The 17,049-nt window shown below is 46.7% G+C and overlaps 1 long non-coding RNA gene across 2 annotated transcripts; it reads right to left on the bottom strand.

Annotated features, from left to right (window-relative positions):
- Positions 1-3,179: 3,179 nt before the first annotated feature.
- LOC143408553 (uncharacterized) lies at positions 3,180-15,169 on the bottom strand. 2 transcript variants are annotated; one of them, XR_013092496.2, is made up of 4 exons: positions 14,472-15,169; positions 7,678-7,824; positions 4,487-4,639; positions 3,180-3,757 (listed from the first exon to the last, which is right to left on the bottom strand). It is a non-coding gene; the product is annotated as an uncharacterized LOC143408553 (long non-coding RNA). The 2 variants fall into 2 exon arrangements; XR_013155612.1 differs by having other exon boundaries at positions 3,180-4,639.
- Between the last annotated feature and the right edge of the window lie 1,880 nt (positions 15,170-17,049).

Genomic DNA, 17,049 nt, shown 5'->3' with positions numbered 1-17,049 from the left:
GATATACCTGTCAGGCTAACAGAGCTCCCAGTCCAGGGCCCCCAGTCCAGGAGAGAGCACTGCACCAGGTACCAGTGAGGCCCTGTTGCTGCAGTCTGGCTGGGCACAATTCAGGAGCCACTTGTCAAAAGAAACTAACTTTATTTTTAGAACCACACATGCCAAACAAAACAGCTCCTCAGGAAAAAACCCTCAGAACCCAACTGCCACCACCGGCTTCCCACAAGCCACACACCCCAACCCAGCCTCTTCCTCCCACAATCCTCCTGCTCTTGAGGCCGATTGGCTGGGTCGCATGGGCGGAGCCAAAAAAGTCCCCCAATGAGCAGCTCCGTGGTCTGAAAGGGCAGGGAAACAGCCCAATGAGCATCACCGCAGAGGAGCCAATCAGCTAGATGTTGCTAGATGTTGCTGGGGCCACTGTGAGCCAATCATCAGCTGGTAGTCTGAAAGGGCAGGGAAACAGCTCAATGAGCATCTCCACAGAGGAGCCAATCAGCTAGGTGTTGCTGGGGCCGCTGTGAGCCAATCATCAGCTGTAGTCTGAAAGTTTGCTGGAGCCCCTTCGGCTGTGGCTCTCAACATCTCCCCCTCTCTGTTTAAATGGCTCTCAACACCCTGTGGCCCTGGGCCTCCATGTTCAAGGGGTCAGTTGGACACCAAGGGAGCCATCAAAGAAGAGAAAGAACAGCCCAGTGGTAGGTAGGAGTGTCGGAAATGTGGTGCCACTGAAGCCCAGAGAGGAAGGTTTCAGGAAGAAAAGACTTTGATGCTGAGAAGGTGGCAAGGTGAAGACCACAGGGATTCCTAGAGTTGGCCTCAGGTGGCTGGGCCAAACCAGAGGCAGCGAGTGAGCTCAGTGGAAGGCCCACTGGTGAGTCTGAGGACAGAGGTTCACAGAGTGGAATCTGGTAGTTGTTTCACACCCAGGACCTGGGGCAGGCTGTTCCCGTAAGGTGGCTCTCAGTGCCCATCTCACAGGACGAGTACCTCTTCTGGTTTTCTTGGGTAACTTCTGTGGCACTCAGCAAAGTATCTGGCTCCACCAGGCCATGATCATTCACTCCAACCGCACCACCGGACACACCCCTGAGCTCGTCTACACCAAAGCCTAGAGCAGATTCCCAAGCCCTTTGGATAAGCCCCATCTTTTTGTGTAATCTCTCCACACAAACCACAGGGTCGCAGAGGCTATGACTAAGCTGGCTGTAATCAGCACAGTCCTCTCTTCAGGTTACACAGTCATTTCTTCTAAAAGTGATGTCTCTATCAACCCTAAGGAGGGATGGAGAGGCTGTCAGGCAGCTGCAGGGCATGTGAGGCAGGTGAACTGGGCGCAGGAGCCTCCCACTCCTGTCAGGGCCCCAAGTCCAGGGGATGCTGACATGTGGTAGGTCCACAGGGTGTGTGACACTTGTGACAACTCCTGCTGGTCAGGGTGGAGGATTCCTCATCAAGGCTTCCCAACTGGTTCCATAGGCTTTTGACTATGACATCAGGACTGTGAGTGTCAGCCCGATGCTTCTCCTCCCACCTCCCCATCCCTCTGCCTCCCAGCCATGCTCATAATTGAGTCAACACAACCAACTTGGGTGGAGCTAATCAGCTGGGAAGTGGAATCACTTGGCCCTCTTGGATTAAGAGGAGAGACTGTCGGCGAACTTGGGCTCATGTCCAGGCCCTGCTCTTCCCTAGGTATGGCAGGTTGCTAAACAGCTCTATGCTCCATTTCTCCCTTTGTTGGAGGGGAGTTATTCTCTAGATAAGCAATGTTATCCAAACCGTTTTACAGATGAGGAGGCCACAGCACAGACTGAGGGCCAGTCTGTCCCAGGTCACAGCTGGCGAGTGGCAAGCCAGGGTTTGACCCCAGGGAATGAGGCTCACCCAGAGTGTGTGGCTGCGATGGTGTGCCTCACCTGGTGGCCACCTGACCAAGAAGGGCACAGCACTTGCCTGGCCTAGCAAAAAGACGCCCTGGGCAGAACAGATTCTTTCCCTCCAGGGAATTTATTCTGAGAAGCACAGGAGTAAGCCACCATTTGGAAACGTGCACCGGAACTGAAAGTCCAGTCAGGTTGTGGCTCCTGGGTGCTGAGTCATCTGTGGACTGAATCCACAAGGAAGAACAGGAGAGAAAATAGGGCAGATGCACCTCGAAGAAACCGAGGGGAGGGGGCCTCTGAGGGGGAGACTAGCCTCCCTGCTCTAGCCCCAGCCCCAGCCTCAGAAGGCCCCCTGTCCTAGTTGTCTAGGTCTACCATGTGTCCTTCCAAAGAAAGGAAAAAAGAAGATTCAGCTCTCATCGCCACCACAAAAACCACAACAGAAAATATTTACCTGACCTAGCTCGAATGGTGTTCTGTTCCTTGTGAAACAATAACAAAATAAACAACCCTAATAGAACACGGACAAAGGATTTGAAGAGACATTCCTTCACAGAAGAGGCACAAATAACCACAGGTTACTAAAAGATGTTTAGTGTCTCTAATCATCAGGTTACAGTGAAATGTGACCCACACCTGGAGGCCAGGGCTGCAGCTCCTGGTTGAGCATTTGTCTAGCATGCACAAGGCCTGAGTCCATCTTCAGCCCTGCAACAACAACACAGAATGAACAGCCTCACATCGGTTAGGATGGCTACTATTAAAAAAGAGAGCGATGAGGTTGTGCAGAGATTGGAATCCTGTTGATGGAAAGGTCAAGGGGCTTTGGAAGGTCAGCAGCTACAGATTATGAAGATTCATCAGAAACCTAAAAGCTGAGCTAGAGTAGGGTCTAGCAATCCCACTTTGGGGTAAACATGCAGAAGACCTGAAACCAGAACCTTGAAGAGGCGTCTGCACCCTATGTTCCCTGCACACCACCCACAGCAGCCAGGATGTGGACTCCACACAGGGTCCACTGACAGCTGCTTGGGAAAGAGAGCGGCACACACAACAATGGGTGCCTCGTGGGCAACTGCGAGAGCCGGGCAAGGAAACCAGCCAGTCCCAGGGACACGAGCACTCAGGGAGGTACCTCTAGCAGTTGGACTCCTAATGGAAGTAGAGCAGGGCCTTCCAGGCTGGACAGAGGATGAGGGCAGTTACTCACTCGGCCTCGAGGTTCAGCTTGGCCCAGGGCAGTGTCCTGAGCTGACTGCACAGCAGGGTGAGCAGCGCACTTACAGTGGGGACGATGGCCGGGCATGGTGGCGCCCACCTGTGATCCCAGTGACTGGGAAGGCTGAGGCAGGGGGATCCCATGTTCAAGGCCAGCCTCGGGTACTTAGTGAGATGCTGCCTCAAAAGAAGCAATGTGGGGTGGGGCTGAGGGGACTGGAGCCCTCCAGGCTCAGCTCTCTGCTACCAAAAAATGGTGAAGATGCTAAATTTTATGTTTACATATTTTATCACAATTCAAAAGTCACAAGCAAATAAAGCCAACCAACCAACAAAACAAATAGGACACACTCACACACACACACACACACACACAGAGAGAGAGAGAGAGAGAGAGAGAGAGAGAGAGAGAGAAACACGTCCCACAAACTCTGCCAGCTTTTTGAGGACACAGTGATTCTGTATCACTGAGAGCAGCAGAAAGCTGGGAGGGTCAGGTGAGGAAGACATCGATGAAGTCCCGACAGGTCGGTAGATCATCCTTTGGCACAACCAGGCAGAAAAGTCCAGACATGGGCTGCGCTGCAGGTCTGAGGCTGGCCAGCGGTACCCATGAAGGCGCTAGAAGACAGCAGGTCACCTGTGCGGCAGGCCTGGTTGGGCAGAACAGGGCAAAAGTGAGGACAGAGGAGGCATTGGGTGATGGCCACAGCTCTGGTTAAGGCAGTGGATGTGCGGTTGCCATGACCTGGAAGGAAAGCTGGATCCTGCAGGCAGCAGAGACCCTGCGTGGGTAGTGGGCTCGTGAGGCGTGGGGATGTACAGAGATACTCATCGCAGCTAGTTGACGCCTGAAGGTGTGAAGGGAGATGAGAACCCACTTTGCCTCCTGCCCAGCCTTTCCTCGGGTGGCTCTGAGTCCTCTGTGAAATGTTTCCCTGTGGTAGTCACCATGCATAGGAAGGTGCCAGAGCCCCAGAGACCGTTTGGGGAAGGGAATTAACTTACGTCTTTCTAAACGCATCGGACTGTCCTGCCCTTTTTTCATGAAACATCTATTGATTTCCTGAGGATTAATACGTTGGAGGATTATTCTCTGGTTTATGCAAATATGTCTTGAACAAAAGTAGAACTTAGAAGAAACCGGTTAGAAGGTCAATAGATCTGTGGGTATACAGCACGTTCCTTTGTTGCCAGTCAGGTCATGGACGCTGCCAGAAGCCTGGGCATGACCCGGGAACTGAGGACACCAACCCCTGTGCCTGGACAGTGGAGGTGGAGGCTGCTGGGGGTTGGATCCAAGACAGCTTGCTCTCTTGGCTTCTCTCTGTGCTGCCTGTGCCAGTAAAGCCTTGGCCCTGTCCCTCCCAGCTCTTTCTTACCCTCTGCGTTGGCTTCTTGTCCTTGCTTTTCCATTCGCGTAACTAACGCACACAACACAGAGTTCCTGCAATTTTAAAGACAGCTGGCCAGCACATCTTGGATGCTGATGTCAGGAAACATCTGGAAGAGGGCTAAAGTTTCTGCAGGCCCAACTGAGAACAATAGAAACACATTAATATGGAAAATTCAGTATAGGGGGGCTTGTGTAAATAAAAATGGCTGCCAGGACAAATTTTAAAAGCCTTAGGCCAAACCCTATTGTATTTTGGGTATTAATACCACTAAGCAATTGGGTGGAAGGCCAGCTAAAACTGAAACTTTGCTACTTTCTTTTGGGTATCACTGAGGCTGTCCTGTGCTTAAAAGGTTTCCAAAGTTTCCTGCCAACTAACCAAGATGCTCTTTACTGAAAAAAATCATGAAATATTTATTTATTTTGTAATAACATTAAATTGATCTCCTTCCTTCCTCCTTGTTCTCCCTCTCAAAATATAAAGATATAAAATAGTTATTCATTTATTTTTAGCAGAAGAAGAGTCAAAGTTTCAAGACCAGCCTCAGCAACTTAGTGAGACCCTAAACAACTTAGTGAGATCCTGTCTTAAAATTAAAAAAAAAAAATAAAGAAAAGAAAAGAAAAACAGCTGGGGTTATAAATCAGTGGTAGAGCACTTGCCTAGCATGATTAAGGGACAAGGGACTGGGTTCAATTCTCATCACCACATATAAATAAATAAAATGGTGTTCACTAACAACTAAAAAACTATTAAAAATTAAGAAGGGCTGGGGATGTGGCTTAGTGGTTAAGCACTCCTAGGTTCAATCTCTTGTACCAAAAAATAAAAAGAGATAGAAGGGAAATGGGCCATCACTGGTGACCTAAAAGAGACCTTTTATACAAATATTTCTGCTGTCTCTGAGAAGGCAGTGAGATCAAAGGTACTGAACTCCACAAATATTTTGACGGAAATATTTAAATGTAACATGGCATAATGGTTAAAAGAACTGGTTTTAAAGTTTGAATTCTGTCCCTTCCTTTTCACATACCTTGGGTAAATTATTTGGTATAATCTACACTGCAAAACTGTATTAGTTATTTCTGTGGACTGTCACGGGGAGTGAGCAGCTGAGTTCCAGGGCTGAGGGAGAGGCCTGCTTGCGCTAGCTATGGCATCACTGTGTTGTGTTGGTACTTAAGGGTCAAGAAGAAATCCCTGCTACGCTCTGTCTCCCAATCCAACTCCAAAATGGAGCGTTTGATTGCAATTCCCTGTCCTGGAGTAGGGCTTAGACTGAGGATTCCCCCAAGAGTTCTAAAATTCTCCCTCCTGTTGCATTTTACTTTGTAGAAACTGAAAATGGGATCTTTTCTCACATATGGCACCATGATCATGGTCTCATCCTGCTTTCAGTGTTCAGATTTCTGCTCTTGACCCCTGCTCTTTAATTCCAGGCATGAGGTCTGCTTTTCCCTCTGAGAACTTGCTGGGTTCCCCTGTCTCCTCATCTCTGAGGTTCACTGCCTTGGTTAGCCTTTCCCTGTGGTGCAGGCAGCCTGGCACCTGGCAGTCTGGTGTGCATGGCCTTCGATTTGGGAAATCTGAGGAATCCCTGCTCCTGTTCATTCCTTTGGATCCCCTGTTTGTCCCTTTGGATCCCCTGTTTGTTGGCATACTGGACCTTCTGGACTGGTTCTCTGCTTGTCTTTTCTTTCCTGTTGTCTTTTTTGTTATCTTTTAGCTTTATTTTCTTGAAGCCTTCTTCAACTTTCCATCTAAACCTCTGTCAATTTTCAAAATCTGTTTTTATATTTTAAATTTCTAAGAGTTCCCTTTTGTTCTGTGGTGATTTTTATAGCATCCTGTTCTTAAAATATCTTTCCATTTCTCTGAGGATATTACTAGTATTTTTTTTTAATGCATCTATCTTCCTGCAGAGTCTCTGTTTTCTCTCCAGTTGTCTTCTGGTTTCTTTTGTTTCTCTTTGTGTGTCTGTCTCTGTCTTCCTTGGCCAGGCATCTTTCAGATGTCTGATGGTTCTGGTCCCCACTGGTCTCTTAGAGCTGACGGGAAGTTCTCCCTGGATGCCGTTTGCTGTCTTATCTTTAGGGTGATCTGCCCAGACTATCAATATGGGCTTGGGGCAGGGAGTGTGCCACTATCTTTAGGCTGATTTTCTTGGTCTGAATAAGTTCTCTAGGGAGGAAAAATCTATTCTTCTTCTTAGAGGGGTTAGTTAGCCCTGGCTACCAGCATTCTGGAGGCCAGATGTAAACTGAGGACACAGCACTTCATCATATAAGCCTTTTCTCCAGATCCATCTGCTTTCAGCCTTAGTAGTGCCTAATGCCCCTAGTTTGACCTTAGAGACCTTTATTGGACCTTCTGCAGAAGAAAACCTCACTCCTTTGCTTGAAAAGGAGCTACTAGGCCACCGGGGAGCAGGCACTCAGTTGCTCCGGATTTTCCCCTTTGCTGGTTTCCATGTAACTCCTTCACCTTGTTTAGAGAGGTACAATGGTCCTATTTTTCAAGTTCTAAAGTTTTGTTGCTATCATTGTTTCTTCTCCCTTTTAATTTTTCAAAATCACTTTATTTTAATGAGGTTTAGAGATAAACACATTTATTCAATTAGCCATCTTTGGTATTTTTTAAAAAGATATTCTTTCCTTTTTTTCAGTTTTCGGTGGACACAACATCTTTATTTTATTTTTATGTGGTGCTGAGGATCGAACCCAGCGCCCCGCACATGCCAGGCAAGCGCGCTACCCCTTGAGCCATATCCCCAGCCCAAAAGGTATTCTTTTTTTTTTTTTTTTAATCAATCACTGGATATTTTTTGAGAGAGAATAATAATATTTATTTTTTTTAGTTTTCGGCGGACACAACATCTTTGTATGTGGTGCTGAGGATGGAACCTGGGCCGCATGCACGCCAGGTGAGCGCGCTACCGCTTGAACCACATCCCCAGCCCCCAAAAGATATTATTAATGCAATGATTTACTGTGAAAAATTAGACTTTTTGTTCCAGAAACCCAAACCAAAGAACTCTGAAGAGATTAACTAATGTATCTTAGTATAGCTGTATAAATGCTTTCATTAATTTCTAACTGTTTTTTAATGTTTGGCCGTCATGACTGCTACGTGGTAAGTGTTTCTGTTTGCTGGCCACCCCTCTGGGTTGTTCTCACCTTTTCCGTGTGCCCCAGACGGCACCGGGGCTCCCACTCTCCATGCTCCTGCAGAACACCTCAGGCTTGCCAACAGTCCCTGGCCTCCTCTTTTCAGCCCAAGTCCTGGTGGCTTTCAAGAGAGCAGACGCTGAGCAACTGAAATCCCTATGACGATAAAACATTCACACTCAATATCTCTTTGGAAGGGGACTTTCCAGCTCCCTTCATGTGGGTAGATTTGGATTGGTGGAGGCAGGGTGAGGAGCAGCAAGATGGGCAAGGAGTTAGGTGCATGGTATTAGGAGCAGCGTGCACAGGTTGACCTTGATTTTATGTACAGGATTCCCACAGTGGAGACTTCTCAACAGCAATTTCAAGGTGGGCAACTCAGTGGGCCTGACCTGTGAGGGTCTGTGGCTGGTCTCACCACAAATAAAAGCAATAACTCTTGCCATCTCAGAAAAGCCAGAGTCACCTGGCAGGTGAGCCATTGTCAAAAACAGAGTTCCAGGGCTGGGATGCTACTCCGTGGTAGAGCGCTTGCCCAGGCTGAGGCCCTGGGTTTCATCCCCAACACACACACACACACACACAAAAAAAAAAAAAAAAGGAAAATTAAAGTTCCTTAAACTGATTTTGGACTTTCTTTGTCAAAGGAAGATTGATGCTGCTTGTTATTTCGTGGATGGAAAAATCCATCAGCTAATCACAATGTTTGATACTATTTTTTTTTTTTTAAATTTGGTACTAGGGATTGAATCTGGAGCACTTTGCCATTGGGCTACATCCCCAGCCCTATTTAATTTTTATTTGGAGACAGGGTCTTTCTAAGTTGCTGAGGTTGGCCTCAAAACTTGCAATCCTCCTGCCTCAGCTTCCTGAGTCTCTGGGATTACAGGCGTGTGCCACTGCAACCAGCTCTATTTTTTTAATTCAAGAGCAAAATCAAGGAATGCTGCTTCTAAAGAACCAAAGATCCACGTTAACAGTTATGTCTTAGTGTCTGTTTGCTAGATGCCTTACATACGTGGTCTCACTTAATCTCCCCAGATCATCTGCAGTCATCCCTATAATCATTTGGCATGAGAAAAGGCGAGGCTCTCTGAGGCTGAGTGACTTATCTCAGGTCACAAAGTCGGTGACAACTGAAGAAGAATTTAAAAGCAGGATATTTAGAATTTTTCTCCAAAGTCCTGGCTCTCCGCATAGAGCCAGCCTGCCATGCCAAGACAACGCCAGTGCCCCAGTGGGCTGTTTGTACAGTAGTTCGTCTTTGAATGTAGGACTATTTCACACATGCCAAGAGGAAAAACACATGTTGATTCTTGCTGACGCATGGCAAACTAGTCTATTCTGTCACACGAGCATCTACAATTACACGACAGAGATCATCGCCCCAGCGACTTGCTCCGGTCTCAGCACACAGACACACACAGAGCACAGAAGAGGTCAGCTGAGGTGCTGCGTGCCTGGGCTCTCACTTCGTCTAAACTCCCTGCCCAGGAGGACCTGCACGGGGTGGAAGTCCTGTGCACAGGCCTGGTGTTGTGCTCACCTGACATGGTCACCATTGAAGGAAGCTCCCCTTTGTTGACTGCCTGGTGTGTGCCAGGTACTGTTTGTTTTTTAAATTTATTTCTTTTGAATAGTCTACACATGTCAAGAATTATGAAGGGTAACTAAAGTTAGAACCCTCTATCCCTGTCTCCAGCCCTGGATTCCCTTCCCAGTGTTCTGCATGGTTAACAATTTTGTTTAATTACTCCAGAGGTACCAGGAACTTTATTTTTTATTATTTAAAAAAAATTTAGTTGGTGCACTTTTATTTCATTCATTTACTTATATGCGGTGCTGAGAATCGAACCCAGTGCCTCACATATGTGAGCCACAACCACTGAGGTACAACCCCAGCCCAGGGACTTTAAATATGTTATATCATTTAAGTCTCCTGATTACTGCTGCATTTTAACTTAATTTTTTTTAAAAAGAGAGAGTGAGTGAGAGAGAGAGAGAGAGAGAGAGAGAGAGAGAATTTTAATATTTATTTTTTAGTTTTCGGCCGACACAACATCATTGTTTGTATGTGGTGCTGAGGATCGAACCCGGGCCGCACGCATGCTAGGCGAGTGCGCTACCGCTTGAGCCGCATCCCCAGCCCTTAACTTAATTTAATCAAAAATTTTTTAGTCTTTTCTTGGGGAAGAAATGGAGACTAGTACATGTGCCCAGTCTGCATTTTTATTCCAGTTTTATAATCCATTTTACAGGTTCTAAAACTGAGCTCAGTAGCTATTCAAATAGCTACTTAGCAGTGGAGCCTGTATTCATTCCCTGACTTTGTATTTAGTGGGATAGACTGTGAAGGTGCCACGTGGGCCTGGAGCAAGGTCCGCCCTCTTAGCCTAGTGGAAAGGTTCTGAAGAGCCACAGGATAAGCTGCGACGAGCTGGGGTTCTGTTGAAGCAGGCAGCATGGACCCAACTCTGAGAGCTCAGGAAGGTGCTTGAAAAAGTGGAGTCCAGGCCCAGAAGTCAAGAGGATGAGTGAGCCAGGAGAAGGGGGCAGGCGGAGGGGGGAGAGGGAATTCCTCCGTGGGAAGTGTGGGGAGCTTCTTGGGTGGCTGGAGCTGCAGTGGCAGTGTGCCCAGAGGTAATCTGGGGGCAGTGTGTGTGGGGGGAGCAACTGGAACATGAGGTGTTTTGTTTTGTTTGTTTGTTTCAAGCAATGGGTGAAAAGTCAGGCTCAGTGGCTCACACTAATAATGCCAGCTATTTGACGCAGGAGGATGCCAAGTTGGAGGTCAGCCTGCGCATCTTAACAGGACCCTGCCTCAAAATAAAAAAGGGCTGAGGCGTGTAGCTCAGGGCAGAAGGTCCCTGGGTTCAATCCCTAGTTTAAAAAAAAAAAAAAAAAAAGACGAGACAGAAAGAGAAATGGGTAAAGAAAATAAATCAATGAGGAGGTTTAGGGAGGTCTTCAGTGGCTCCCGTTCCACTTCACGCCATCTCTCTAGGGCACTGCCAGCTGACAGCCCAGCCCACCCACCACCTGCCTTGAGTGCTGCCCTGGTGCCGCCTTCCCCTGGTCCTCCTTGCCCAGCCCTTGGCTCCTGTGTGCCCCCGTCCTGTCCAAGTGAGACAAAGCAGTCCTGGGAAGCCGGCACTGCACTGTGGGCTGTGAGACCCCTGGAAACACACCACTACAGAAACGAGCACTTCACCAGTGAGGGCTGGATTCATACCATTGATCTCTTACAGCCACGTGACCTTGGGCCAACTCTCTGACCTCTCAGAGCTGAAGGGACAGGGACACTCAGGAAGTCAATTTTCAATGAAGCCAAAGGAAGAGAGACAAGAAACAGGGCCTTCTGGATCTCCCACCTCAGCATCTCAATCCCTGGATGCAGAGCTGCTGGAGCTTAGGTCTCACTATTCCTGGCTTGTCAGGTGTTAATTCCTTGGTACGCTGGGCACAGTGACACACTCAGATTATCACAGTGACATGGGATGACACTGAGGCAGGAGAATTGCAAATTTGAGGCCAGCCTCAGCAGCTACGTAAGACCCTTAGCAACTTAGCGAGACCCTGCCTCAAGATAGATAAATAAATAAATAACAGGACTGGGGATGTAGCTTAGTGGTAAAGTGCCCCTGGGTTCAGTCCCCAGTACAAACAAAACAAACAAAAAGACCAACCCTGTTTTATTTAGACTAGAAGTAAGTTATTTCAATTAAAACAAGTCTCAAATTTAAATTGTATGCCAAAAGTTGGAATGCATTAAATTAAAGAAAATGTTTACCAGGTGGAATCCGTAGGTGGAAGAAGGATGAATGGAAATTATAAGAACCGTGTCCAAGTTTCAGGCTTCAATAACCCGTTGACCATCCTGGCATTTCCCAAGAGAGGAAATGCTGGATGAATATAGGTCATGGGTGAGGGTGGGAAGGTGCACTCAAGTTTAGAAGTGTCTATGGGGACACCACTAGGACACTTAAGTGGTGTCAGGCTGGGATGATCTCTGTAGGTACACATTCGTCTTCGTCAGCATATGGAAGGCAGAAAAGGCCCTGGCATGGATGCAAAGCTAGGACCCTGAGATCGCCAACTGATTAGGAGGCCCCAGGGCCGCTTGCAATCTGCAGTGGTCTCTTCTGTCAGTGTATTTTTGGGAAAAGACATTTTAGCAGAAGTGAAATTGCTCCCATAATGGATGTCAGGCTACTGTGGGACTGTGCCCTCTACATTTAAGTCTCAAGAGTATTCAGGTAGCTGTTGAGAACGGAGGTGGTAGTAGCATCAGGTTGGACCCCATCTTTCAGGTTGCTCCATCTCTGACTTGTGCAGATTCCTACTAATGAGGGTTGCACATTCCCAGGCCCACCATTTTACCTGCTCTTTGCTCCCTTTCTCTTTTTCCTTTTTGTGGTGTTGGCGATCATACCCGGGCCCTCCTCATGCATGCAAGGCACGCGGCACCCTACTACTGAGCCAGGCCCCCAGCCCCTATTCTGTCTTTCAGTCAGTGATATGTGACAGAAAGGGCAGGTGCCTTGAAAACATGCAGACCTGCCTTAGGATAACAGCTAGCTGTGGCCCTGGGCAGATTGCTCAATCTGTCTAATCTTTTTTTTTTTTTTTCCTGGGCTGACAATATCTCCCAGGCAAGCTTGCTGTTAGGACTGGAAGTGGAATACAGAAACCTGCACAAGCTGGAGCAGTGGTGCAGACTGTGACCTCAGCACCTTGGGAGGCTAAGGCAAGAGGATCACAGGTTCAAGGCCAGCCTGGGTAACTTAGTAAGACCTTATTTGAAAATAATAATTATAAAGGGTTGAGGAAGTGGTTCAATGGTAAAGCACCCCTGGATTCAGTCCCCAGTTCAAAAAACTAAAGGACATTTTACATGTCTTTTGCCAGCAAGAAGTCTATTACAAGATTTGGGCCCCTGAATCTCCAGAATAGAAGGTAAAATAAACTTTTTCCTTATAAATTTGTCCAGCCTTAGATACTTCATTAGAGCTATGAAAAATGGACAATTGCAACTGTGTATAATCAACAGGTCATCTACTCTAATGGATTTTCTTTTCTCTTTTTTTCTGCAAAAGAACACAGTCTGATTTGTTTAAGATCACGCAGACCTTTATGAGAATGAGATGCACTTTCAGATTGCTGCAGTGATAGGAGATGACTAGGAGTACTTTTTAAAACCAGAAATTCTAAAATCCTTAAATTGTCTGGAAATATTTATATCAAATTTTACTGATGAAGGATCAATGCTGAAATTTTTGGGTTCTTTCCCTTCTCTTTTTGGAGACCCAGGATTTCTGTACTGGAACATAAATAGATCTTTATCTTAAGCAAAAGTTGGCAGAGACATATCTTTCTTCTTTTTCTTTCTTTTCTCCCCACTAGTTCTGGGGAATGAACCCAGGGGTGCTTAACCACTGAGCCACATCCCCATTCCTTTCTCTTGTTTATTTTGAGACAGTCTCTCTAAGATGCTTAGGGTCTAGCTAAATTTTGTGGCTGGCCTTGAACTTGCCATTTTCCCGCCTCAGCCTCCCAATCCTCTGGGATTCCAGGTGTGCACTGCACCTGGCGTCTCTCCTTTCACTTTAAACATTGATTGTGTCTTCGTTTCCTCTGGTGTTAGACTCCTCTCAGAGGAGTTGGATTTGGATATCAAGACTGCCCAGTTTTCTACCAAGATCTCCTACAGATACCCTATAGTATCTGCAAAGGACTTCCACAGGGACATCTTGGACCCTGATATCACCTAGCCCCATTCCTGTGTCTCTAATTAAGTGCTGGCCATTTCCCCTCAACACACCACTGCTCTCCACACCAGCCACTGGTGACACCCATGGTTTCTCTGACTCCCCCCGCCCTTCTCTCTCGGTGCCATTATTCTTCTGGTGACACAAGCTCTAAGTTAAGGGAGGATGGGTGGCTGAACCCATGATCAAGGCCCTGGTTGCTTCAGCCTTTCTGTTCACCCCCACCTTTCTCCTCACCTCCTCCAGACCAGCTGCCCTTGGGTTACGAGCTGGCCCACCTGTGCGGATGGAGCAGACAGTGTCTCCTCCTGTCTGTCTGAAGGTATGGAGAAAGGCTTCCAGATGTCACCTGGCAGACTCCCCCTCACACCTCCATGCTCCCAGCTGGACCACATGCTCATCTAAAGTCAATTACTGGCAAGAATGTGAGGTTATCATGATTGATGAAGAATCATCCGGATGTACCCCTGAACCAAGGATAAAGGAATCTTCTCTAAAGTAAGGAGACCAAAATAAAATTGGAGTTCTACTAGCAAGAAAGAAGGCAAAGCTGGGTGTGGGGTGCACATCTGTAATCCCAGCAACTCAGGAGACTAAAGCGGGAGGATGGCAACTTGAACACCAGCCTCAGCAATTTAGTGAGGCCCCAAACAAACTGGCAAGACCCTGTGTCAAAATAAAGAATAAAAAGGGCTGGGGATGTAGCTCAGTGATGAAGTACAGCTGAGTTAAATCCCCAGGACCAAAAAATAAGATGAGATGAATAAATAAATTAAACTAAACAAACAAAAAAAACAGAAAGAAAATAATTTTCCTTCCTGCTCCCCTGGACAGAGGCCTTGTATCCAGCTCCAGTAAAGTACAAGAGCTTCCTGACTGACCTCAAATTCCTTCCCACACAGCCCAAGCCCACCTTCCTCCATGTTGCCAGATTCAGCTTCCAGAAATACTGCCTTGCCATAGAGTCCTTTTGTTTAAAAATGATTCTTTCTAATCTTTATTGGTTCTATGTAACCTTCAGAAAAACAGACTTACCAATAGAATTTTCAAAGAATAGAATGTCAGAAGGAGAAAGTCATTGGAGTTTGGAACGTAGAGAGCCAACGCCAGGAAAACTGTGGTGCTGGGGCCCATCCCAGGCTGTGCACGTGTGCGGATGAACCGCTTGTCCCAGGCCGGTGTCCTGCCCTGAGCTGCCCCTGCCCAGGAACACTCAGCTTGCAGCTGGAAAACGTGGGCATGGGATCTCCGCAGATGGCACCAGACACAGACATGTTCCTTCAAGATCAATCCTCAGGCTAAGCGACTTTCCAGGGGGTGTGAGCAGATTTTAAGAATCAGTTTCCAGATCTTCACATTGTTCTCTCTGAAAACTAGTCGTTTTTTTCACCTTCCATTTCCGACGCCGGGTGCCGGGGCCTGAGGGGCAGCGACTGGAGGCGCCGCCGGCCGCAGCGATCGGGCAGGGGTGGGCTAGGCGGGGGTTGGCCAGGCAGGGGTCGCCGCCTGGGCCGCGGGAGCCCGGCTCTGCCGAAGAGGGCGCGACGCCGGCCGTCAGCGATCCCGAAGGGAGGTACGGAGCCCGGGGGCTGCCGCTCGGGGGACAGCCGGCGCCCAGGCCAGACCGTGCACTCGGGGCCCCACCTGCAGGGCGCCGACGGCGGAGGGACGGCGCTGGCCCCGGGCGCTGGGCCCGGCCGCTTCCTGACCCGCTGCAGCGCTCCCACCCCGGGGACCCCGGAATCCGCGCAATCCGCTCAGGTTGTGTAGAGAGCAAGGAATGGTGTAGACAACAAGGAACCGCGTAACGGAAACCGGCTCGCACCACCCTACATCATGGAGTCTTATCCCAGGAATAGTCAATTTCTCCTTAAGACACATTTTTTTTAGCCACTCATTCTCTTTCATTGTGCATATAGGAAAAGTTAATAATAAAAAAGCTCTAAAATATGCGTGGTTTTCTGATTTTTATATATGATTTTACGTAAGAGTTTTATTGAATGTTCCTCAAAGTTCAGTCTCAGAACACGATACACACCCACACTTACCACAGGACTGCCAGAATGTCTTTCATTCCTTGCTTCATAGAGAGCTTAAAATTTCAGCCACATTTTATTGTATTATTGCAAATTTAATAATGAGAAATTGCATTTTAAAATTGTCTTCTACATTTTTCATAGCTGCATTTATTTCATTAGCTCTGCATCCTGGTCTATTGCTTTTAGTAATCTGTCTCACAAGACGTGTCTCATAATTTCTTGGTGGTTTCGTTTTATTCCTCAAATTGCATTTTGACATTTATTTGAATGATTTTAATTAATCTTAGGCTTTTCCCACAGACTGTGTTTAGTTGAGTAGCCCTCATTTGACAATGAGGGTTGCCTTTTCCAATTTCTTTGTATGGAAAATATTTCCCATAAATATTGAATTGTTGAACAAGCTAAATCTGCAGCTTTGCGCTTCTGACCAAAATGTTATTTCAAACGTGTTAAGCGGGGTACAGTGACTCACACCTGTAATCCCAGCAACTTGGCAGGCTGAGGCAGGGGGATTGCAAGTTTGAGGCCAGCAGGAGGACTGCCAGTTGGAGGGCAGCCTCAACAACTTAGCAAGACCCTAGAATTTAGCAAAACCCTGTCTGAAAAAATAAAAGGGACTGGGGATGTGGCTCAATAACAAAGGGCCACTGGGTTTGGTCCCTAGTATATTCCTCCCCCAAATTAAAAAAAAAGCATTTTTTTAAAAAAATAGTATATTGGCAAAAGCATATTGAAAGGAATGTTTTTTTTATTATGCCATTTCTTACATATTAAACATGACACTTTTATTTGAAAGAGAACAAATATAGCATTATAACCTTTTGACATATCTTAGTAGAAATTTTTAGTGAATTTCCCAAATTTGTCACAGTGAATGATTAGGTACTAATCCTTTTGCAAGTTAGATTGCTCCTATTAGACAACTTCCCATAGAATTGAAGGAATCCTTAATTTTAGTTGTTAAATATATTGTTAAAGCAGATAGTGAGTGATATATTACAAAATTATTTGTTACAAAATGATAAATAATAATAAATAATTTAATAATAAATAAGATCAGTGATCAGTTACATCCAAATAGTTAAGATTGCATTTACAAAAAGCTTCTTTCATTCCTATTCTTTTTGGGGGTGGGGAACCGGGGATTGAAGTCAGGGGCACCTGGCCACTGAGCCACATCCCCAGTCCTATTTTGTATTTTATTTAGAAATGGTCTCACTGAGTTGCTCAGCACCTCACCATTGCTGAGGCTGGCTTTGAACTCGGGATCTTCCTGCTTCAGGCTTCCCAGCTGCTGGGATTACCCAAGTGCGCCACAATGCCCAGCCCTATTCTATTACTTATATGAAAATTTCTCAGTAGTAACAAATATAAATATGAAAAGTAATAATAAAGTAGATGCTGTTAATTGAGACATATGAACTAATTGAAAATAGGTACATTCAGATTATTAGGAATTGTACTTTACTAGCACAGTGGTGCATGCCCATAGTTCTAGTAACTCAGGAGGCTGGGACAGGAGGATTGCAAGTTCAAGGCCAGCCTCAGCAACCTAGTGAGAGCCCATCTCAAAA

The sequence above is a fragment of the Callospermophilus lateralis genome, chromosome 10 (assembly GCF_048772815.1).
Source record: "Callospermophilus lateralis isolate mCalLat2 chromosome 10, mCalLat2.hap1, whole genome shotgun sequence".
NCBI classification, from domain to species: Eukaryota; Metazoa; Chordata; class Mammalia; order Rodentia; family Sciuridae; genus Callospermophilus; species Callospermophilus lateralis.
This window is presented reverse-complemented; position numbering and strand designations above follow the sequence as displayed.